This window comes from Pan troglodytes, chromosome 18 (assembly GCF_028858775.2).
Source record: "Pan troglodytes isolate AG18354 chromosome 18, NHGRI_mPanTro3-v2.0_pri, whole genome shotgun sequence".
Lineage (NCBI taxonomy): Eukaryota > Metazoa > Chordata > Mammalia > Primates > Hominidae > Pan > Pan troglodytes.
In genome coordinates, this window is record NC_072416.2 from 52661189 (window position 1) to 52669833 (window position 8645).

Below are 8645 nucleotides of genomic sequence, written 5' to 3' on the forward strand. Positions count from 1 at the left end.
GGGGTCTCTTTGGAATGAAGCCACACACATAGAGCAAGCATGATCTTGCTATTTTCTCGGGAATTCATACTGTCCCATGATTTCTGTGTTTGTGACATTTGGTACTCCGCATGTTTTTCCACATGGAAATACTTTTCTAAGGATGAAGGCTGGAGTATTTCACTCAGTTATTAGGACTATAATTTTATCTACCCACTTCATGAATATTTATTGAACATTTACTATGTGCCAGTCAGGGCTCTAAATGTTAGAGATACAGCAGTAAACAAAACTGACAGAAAGGCCTTGACCTCAAGGAGCTTAGATTCTTGTTAGAGGAAGCAGACATAAACAAGGTAATTAAGTAAAAATACACAGTGTGTTACGTAGGGATAAATGCTTAGGAGAAAAACAAAGCAGGAAAAGGGAAAGCAGTAAATGTGAGGTGACAGTGGCTTAGGACAGAGGGAGGCAGACGGCCGAGAGTGGCCATATTGATAGCTAGGGGAGCAGAGTTCTGCAAAGAGGTAACAGCATGTGCACAGTGTCTGAAGTAAGAGTGTGCTTGGCTCATTCAAGAGACATCAAGAGGGCCATTGCAGCTAAAATAAAGTGAGCACAAGGGCAGAGAAAGAGAAGCGGTCAGAGAAGCAATGGGGTGGAGCCCCGTTGGTGTTGGGCCTTATGCATCCTTGTAAGGAATTGGCTTTTGCTTAGAGAGCAATAGGGAGCTACAGAAGGGTTTTGCTCAGGAGAGTGACAAGATCTAACATATGTGGTTAAAGGATCCCTCTGGCTGCTGAGTTGTGTGCAAACTGTTCAGGGGCTTTGGTGGCAGCTATTGCACTACATCCACTAATAGATGCTGGTGCTTGGAGACCAAGGAGGAGGCACAGGAGCACAACTGGAAATGTCCAAGGTATACTCCCAAGAAGCACAGAAGTTGGAGGAATGAAAGCCTCTCAGATGCCTTCTGTGGCCCCCCTCAGCACACTGTGAGGGGAAATCACATTATTTCAGGGTGAGCTTTATCAGAAGTACATGGGGACAATAGTCACATGAGGTGGTCACATCTAGGAGTGTGGAATGAGCTCTATTTTGCCTGACCTTAGTTTAAACACAGTCCCCTAGTAGACTTCTCTCCAGAGCAAGGACTAGAAGGCCAGACCACCAATCTTTTGTGGTACCCTTGGAAAGAAGAGTTTTATGATGTGGTTGACAGCTCCTCCAAATGTTTCAGTTCTCATGAACGCTCTGGAACAACTGCAGTTCAGTGATTCTGACATCCTACATTAGATAACAGATATATGGATGTAGACAGATGTAGACAAAAAGAGATGCAATGATAAATCCTTGTTTATTCATTACCATTTATTTATTGACCAGCTACTATGTGCCAGACACTCCATTAAGCCTTTAACATAAATTATCCTATTTAATCCCCTAAAACAATTCAGCATGGGAGGTATAAATAGCCCACTTTTACAGATGGAGAATTGGGACTTAGAAAAAAAGATACAATTTACTCACATCTGTATAACTATTAACTGGTGGAGTTAATATTTACACCTGGCCTGGCCTCAAAGCGTTTTCTTCTTTCTACCATCCCACGCTGCCTTGAATTGGGTTATGAACATTGTTCTTTCTGTCAGTGGATTCTGGCTGACTTCCATGGAAGGTTTTTTTTGAACACAAACTTTATCTGAGCAGTCCCCATGACTTATTTTTCCTCTTAAGTAAATAGTATAGAGCGGGGGTTGATATGTTTTTTATTAAAGGGTCAGATAGTCAATACTTGGGGCTTTGTGGTCGTGTGGTATCTGTTGCAACTGCTCAAGTCAGGTTGTAGCAGGAAAGTAGCTTTGGACAATATGCAAATGAATGGGTGGGGCTGTGTTCCAATACAACTTGCTTTACAAAAACAGGTTGGATTTGGCCCTTGAGGCATCGTTTGTGGACCCCCGATGTCAAGGCTGAAAGAATGGCTTTAGGATCTAGGCCGACTGCATTCAAATATTCTACCACATACTGGACGTGCAAACTTCAAGTTATTTAACCTCACTATGTAAAATTGGGATAATAGATTATAGGGTTGTTGTGAGAATTAAATAACTGAACTTTCTTTTTTTAGAAATTCACAAATAAAAAGTATTATTGTGTGTCCACTTCTACTTCAAAATTCTTTAATTAAAACCAAGATTGACTTATGGCAGACACCAGTCAAGGCAAGCCAGCTGACTTTAAGATCTCCAAAGAAAGAGCATAATGTTTTAGGTAAGATCAGATAAATTCTCTGAACATACTCTTTATGTGTTCACCCAGCACATATTTACCGAGCACCTACTATGTGCTAGACACACAGCAAGGCTAGAAGGTGTTAATGCCCTGCTGTGCTCTATGCTGATGTTTGAGCTTAGGGGAACACTTATTTTGGTTATCAATGAAAAAGAAAAGAACTTTCAAACAAAACAATTATTATAATTTAGTGCTGTAGTATTTCAAAACCAATCCACTAAGCAGTGACCCTGAGGTCGGTAAGTACAATTCACATCTGGATTTGACTCCAGTTGAGTTTAGTCATTACAGTTTAACCACCAGGGTATTAATTGAAGCACTAGAAAATATCTCTGATCAGTTTCATTATCTAATGGCATTTGGGTTTTCTAACGCATCTTAATCAGGGCTGTTGCATATGCATAGACTAGCCTGGATTTTATGTGGAACAGTTTACTTTGATTAAAAAAAAAACAAAAACTAGTCACATTATTCTTAGGCTTACAAGTACGCTTATTTTTCTTATTAACTTTTCAAAATAATGTCTGGATTTCACTTAAAGCCATTAGTACTTTTCATTTATTAAATTAATTGCCATAAAAATTCTCTCCTGGTTTGATTTCCATATCGGAATTGAGTTCCCTAATATTACTGCGTACAAGAGATATATTCTTTCAAGTGTTAAATAATTTCTCAAAAAGGAGTAGCTTTATGCTAGACATAAGATCTCATTTTCTTTAACCTGACTTATTTTGAGAATTAAGTGTACCATTTGCTAATTAAATTACTCAGTACTGACACTAAAACTTTCTGTTTAAAACCTGATTTGAAAAAAAATTCATTTGAAATGTTAGTGTACATTGTTCTCTCAGAGTATGGGAATGCAGCTATTCCATGCTTGATACATGATCTGGATTCTGCAAGGTTTTATTTCTGTTTGAAAGCCTACTGAAAGCATATTTTAAAATAAAAATATTTTACCTGCAATCATATCAGTTTATTAACTACTGACTCGGTTTAAGTCAAATTTGGGGATGGAGGGGGGAATGAAACAAGAAATAACAGAGTCCTAACCTAATAGAAAGGGATTGTAAAAAGACCACTTTTCTCGAAGTTGGCGCTTGTTCAAGCTACATATGGTCACATAATCTTTTAAAAAGCACAATTCAAGTCTCAATTTAATTATGTAATAGCGTAAATGGAATTACACTGCTGATGAAGTTTAGTGCTTCAGCTCAAGCACACACCCACTGGCTTGGCAGAGTGACTGTGACTCAGTTCACTCAGCCATCATAGCAGCCCAGGATGCCTGCCCTGTTCAATTTCCTTGAACTAAATCGCAGTGGCTGGGCTGGATGGGCTCCTCCATACTGATGGATCATCAATGCAAGGTTAGTAACTGTTTTACAGGAATACATTATGTCCTCTGTCTTTCTTCTTCACATTGTTTTGGGTAACAGGGATCAGCTCATGGAAACCCTTTGGATCTTGTAGAAGAGATCCAGGGTGGATGGAGACTGGGTGAACTTCCTAACATTCAAGTCTTCCTGGGTGATGTAATTCTCTCATATCTATCTTGCAGCTTCCACGTGGCTAATCATCTGCAGGAACCCAAATGACCTTTAGATCAGGCCTCCTTCCTTCTGTAGATGAAGCAACTAAAAATACAGATGAATACCTTTGACCTGGGAAGCTAGGAAAAAGGAGTCGGAGCCTGGCTCTTTTGATTCCAGTCCCGATCATTGGGTTAACAGCGCCCGCCACTGTGCAGATGGCCAAGCTGGACCCCCTCCTTCTAGGGCAAAGTCAGCACATACTTCCATCATGGCACATGCCACAGTAGACTTGGAGTTCTTCAAGGAATTGTATTTTATTCCCTCTGTACTCTCAACACCTAGAACAGGGCCTATCACCTATTTATAAATGAAACTATGACATGAGAATGGTTTCTATACACGAACATCGAGGATCTTGAAGCTTTATGAATATTAGCTCAGAGAGACTTGTTTCTCAGATGAGAAAATAGAGATTCAACAAAATTAGATTATTTGCCCAGGATCTCATGACCAATAAGAGGCAAAAGGGGATGTGGACCCAAGTTTGTCTCCAAAACCCAACCTCTTTGTATCATATCCAGAAATAATGTAATGTAAGGTGGAGAGAATGGTAAGTTCTTGCAGGAATCGTATTTGAGATTTGGAGAAGGGGTCACCACTGGTCAGGAAAATGCCTTGGCACAGCTACCTTTCAAGGATCTTAAATAACAGCTGAGCCCAAGAGCTTTCTCCCCTGCTGATTTTCCCATGGGAGTTGGCCCATAGCCCTACCTTTCTGCTATTAGACCTGAAAGCCACAAGAGATTAGTCTCAGGAATTTCAGCAAAGGAAGAGAACATGGTGGCTTGGATAAGCAGCGAGCTTGCCAAAGTACTTTCAATAAGCCCCAAAGAGCTGTGCTAATGCAGGGCAGGCCACAGCTCATGAGCCACTTAGCAAATTGAGCTTCAGCCTTTCAGTGGTGGGGAAAGCCAACCATGGTTTCTGCAGAGAGCTCCCTGACAGAAAGCCACTTACTTGTTGGTAGCACTGACGCCCCCTACTTCCCAGCCTATCTTATTCTCTCTTCTCAAAATCACAGACTGCCCCTGAAAGTTGTGAAGCCAGTGTTTGATCACTCAGCCCCATTCTGGCTAAGTAGGTACTTATCCCTCATTACACAACACCAACGTAACATTGTCTATGAAAAAACTAGATTTGTGGTGATATTTCTGGCCTTTGGGACTGACATCCTAAGACAGATGTTTTCTCACACTTGATAATTTGCTCCTATCAGACCTAAGACTTCTGGTCCAAATGAACCAGGGTAACGTACAGAGTAACTCTTTTTGTGTTTCATACTCTGTAACCTTGATTTTTTTTTTTAACCCCTATGATTGTATTCACTTTCTGACTCTCGCAAAAAAAAAAAAAAATCCTCCTAGGAATTAAAGATCTTCTCTTTTTTATTTTAAATAAGATAATAAGAGGTAATAACTCACCATGCTTCTCTTTTTGCTTGGATTGCCAGGAAGCTCAGAGCCAAAATTTGTTTTTAGTTGCAAACATTTTCCCTTGGATTAGCTCAAACCACCATAATCATTACGCATCACGCTTGTATGTCTCAGCTTTGGTTTTTTTATGTTCTTCTACGTTTCTGTCCTTTTGGGCAGGGGCAGGGGTAAGCTACCTTCATTCCTTTTTTTGAAAGGCAGGGGGGTATAAATAATTGAATCATTCTTAACCTCAATACACACTGCAGATAAACGTAGCCTTTCAAAAATGATCCTTCTCTTCACTCTGCCACTCTCAAATTCCCACCGGCGCATCCTTCATCTACGCAGAGAAGCTCTGGCTGTTTTTGTACCTTCTATTTGGCCTGCAGCCTAGACCGCAGACACAGAAGCTGAGTTAGGGCCCCCTCCCTAAGTGCTCAGGAGGATCAATGTTATTGCCACTGGCAGCTCCCCGGCCCCTGCCGAAGCCTCCTTCCAACAGGTTACAGGCTCAAGATATTTTGATGGTTGTTATCACTTATTATGGTTGACATATAACCATCTGAGGATAGCATCTATTTTAATGTCTGAATTATTTTTTTCTAAAATTAATGGGCCACATCCTAAAACTCTCCCTGTTACAAAAGACAATTTGATTAATCACAAATAAAGCCCCTCTGAGCATAAACGAATAAGGTTTGAGCCACTTCAAGTTATTTTTCCTCTCTGATAGAACCATTATCACGTTTACAGCTTTTACAATGCCGAACCACATTCCTTTGATCATCTTATAAAATTAATTGATCTTGCTTATCTGTTGTTCTATTTTAAATCATTTAATTGAGGATATTAAGAGAAGTAATGGTAACAACGAAAGCATTTATTAGGCACTGATGTTTAAACTTGCAGTGTGATTTCCATAATCTAAATTTCTCTATCACCAAACTCTATTCTTGTGGGAATTTACATATAGAGCACCTCCAGCCACAAATAATTTGCTATTGCTTAACGTCCTGAAGGACAGCCATACACTGTGGCAAATCACCGCAGCTATACTTAATTTTAATTATTCTTTTAAATCAGATAGATACCCTGCAGTGAAATTCTTATAATTAAATAGAAATTAAAAGTTTCTAAAAGCCTTAACTTCAAATTTAAATGCAAATGAATGCACCGGAATCAAAAAGATCCCCCCTCCCCCACTCCAAAATTACAAGGGATTGTCTAAGACCTTAGACCAATCATGAAACTTTATTTTGGCGCCAAAGAGATCCTTGGTGCCTAAATTTATTCCATTTTGCAACACCTGGCCAGTGCCACCTGCTAGATAACTCTGGAAGACCCTGTTTTTCCAAGTGACAGGTGTTTAAGATAATTATTTTGGTTTGGGTTCCCCTAGAAGTAGGCACCAAGATGAGGATTCACGTGCAGATTGCAGGGAAGTGGCCCCAGAAAACAGGATGGTAAATGGAGGAGTAAAACAGGGAAAGGAAAGCAGCCAATAAAGAGTGTTATCAAGCAAATCAAACTGGGGCTCAGCACTGGTGGGGAACACTGGGAGCAAGTATAGAATGCATACACTTCTTGGAACTGTCCTGTCCAAGAGGGGAGGGAGCTGGGGTATTTGTCCACCAGCTTTCATCATTCATGAATGTGGGCTGCTTCCAAAGAGCATCATTTCCCTGCATGTGAGCCCAGTCAGTGCTGCAGCCTGAGAAAGACCCCAGGCAAAGGGATGCAGGAGCTTAGACTTCCTGAAGGCCCTGAAGTGACAAGGCCTGAGGGGCACCAACAGTGTCTGCTACAAAAATCTAGCCTAGATGTTTCACACTAGCAGCTCACTGCCTGAATGCAGCATGTGGGTGTGTTTTATTTAGCCCAGGCAAAGTTTACTTTAAAAAAAATGGGAAAGTTTTGCCTAAGAATTGGGATTTCTGCATCCTCTTGAAAAATTTGACCTAACCAATCCAAGGTAGGAATGGGGTCTTTAAATCAAACCAACTAGCAAATATTTGGTGAGTAAGTTGTATGTGCCAAGTATTTTATTTACCTTGTAGTAGGTACAAAAGACCCTAAGATTAGGTCCTTTTCTTCCAGAAAGTGGCAGACCTTTTGTGGCAACAAAATTGTATCAAGGTCTTACCTGCAGCTCAGAGGGAGGATCGGATCCCAGAATTCTAGATAACTGTATGAAGCTTCATTCTCCCGCTGCTCCCAAGACAAATCTGCCCTCCACATCTACCGACAGTCCGGCCCTGGTGATAGCAGCAAGCACTGATAGAGCACTATGGTGTTCCATGAACTCTTTTTTGTGTAGCGTGTGCATTTAGATTCATCGAATTTTCACAGCAACCTACAGGGTAGGAACTGTCTTTCACAAAAGGAAATTGATGCTCGGCAAAGGTAAGTGACCTGTCCAGGGTAACACAGCAAGAGGCAAAGCGGGATTTGAAAGCAGACAGTCTGATTCCTGGGTTTCAGCCTCTAATGCTTAGAAAGCAGGTTTTCCAAATGCCCGCCAGGTGCAGTGCCAATGCCAAGCTCCTCCCTCTTGTCCCTGTTGTCCTCCACTCATGCACTCCTGTGCTGTCCTGGCAATTCAGAACCCAGCTTCCTTCCTCCCTGAAGCCTCTTCCTAAAACTGTGGCCCACTCCAGTGTCAAAGTTCTGCTGAATTCTGCAACACTTTTCATTTGAACTCTGAAACCTAATACTGAGTCCCACATGGTGGATCATCTGTCACTGACAGGGGTTACAGTGTTGAGGGTGGGGGAAAAAACATGACAGGTACAACCGCAGCTGGCAAGGTCAAATTCTCATCCAAAAATAATAAAAATGGCATTAAACATATTTTTAAAAAATTCAAATCAAAATTTTAAAAGGCATCTGTTTCTGAAACAAATCAGCTTCTTTGTCATTAAAAAAACTCTCTGGAAGTTAACATTGGCTGTGACCTCAAGGTGCTCCAAGGAATGTTTGCCCTCTGATTTTGTCTCATAGATCCTTATGAAAGTTTTCAAGCTTGCTCTTACTGATTTGAAAATTTAATGTCACACATACCTGAAATCATGCTGGTTTTCTTTATCCTCAAAAAAATGATCAAAGTCCTTAAGGATACATTTTTCTACATTGTCTCAGACCCAAAACTCACATGGACAGAACTTAACAGACCTCTTCTCCTTACACAACAGCCTAGATCTCCCAGCAGAAAACTTGAAAGTCCTCAGGGGTGGGTGGGTCGTAAGAGTAAGTAAAATGAGTCAATTAAGGACTGGAACAAATTGGGGTGCACATGCCTCATCTCACGGGGACATCAGCTTCTCAGCTCCAGCCAACTGTTGCCCGACAGGAAAATGGGTGC